Below are 650 nucleotides of genomic sequence, written 5' to 3'. Positions count from 1 at the left end.
AATGTGTGGTTGTTATAAATAAATCTTTCATTGCTTAAAGAAATATACATTGGAAAAAGAATATCCCCCCAAAACTCATGTTCATTTAAGGGATAAAATAGTTATACATTTATTTCATAAAAAAATAAAATTATGCATTAATCCTCATTTAATTTGTCAATTAAAATTTATTGTCCATTTATGATAATGTATAACATTGGTCATAAATATATTAACCTTATTTTATTATTTTTTGTATTCAAATTGGAACAATTGATATATCATTCTACGGAGAACAATCGTATATGCAAATACATTTGTAAGGATTTCTGCCAATGCAATGTCCAGTTCCATGATATTGTTGATTGCAATTGGCCCGACACTTAGTGAGGTCACAATTATTTTGATCCAACACTTTTAAACATTTGTCATCTGTGGTGGTTGCTTCACTTGCCCTTGAAATAACTATGCAAATACAAACACAATGTTAAAAGACAAATTCTCATAAAAAAATCATATAACTGTTATATATATATATATATATATATATATATATATATATATATATATATATATATATATATATATATATATATATATATATATATATATATATATATATCTCCCCCTCTTTCTTTTTTGTGGATATAGATATATATATATATATATAT

The 650-nt window shown here is 22.9% G+C and overlaps 1 long non-coding RNA gene across 1 annotated transcript in view; it reads right to left on the bottom strand.

Moving 5' to 3' along the window:
- Nucleotides 1-207: 207 nt before the first annotated feature.
- LOC106799176 (uncharacterized) overlaps nt 208-650 on the bottom strand; it is a 1372-nt gene continuing 929 nt past the window's right edge. Inside the window, exon 2 of the long non-coding RNA XR_001388943.3 lies at nt 208-444. This is a non-coding gene — a long non-coding RNA (uncharacterized lncRNA). The remainder of the gene's footprint in view (nt 445-650) is intronic.

Source organism: Glycine max, chromosome 6 (assembly GCF_000004515.6).
Source record: "Glycine max cultivar Williams 82 chromosome 6, Glycine_max_v4.0, whole genome shotgun sequence".
NCBI lineage: Eukaryota > Viridiplantae > Streptophyta > Magnoliopsida > Fabales > Fabaceae > Glycine > Glycine max.
This window is presented reverse-complemented; position numbering and strand designations above follow the sequence as displayed.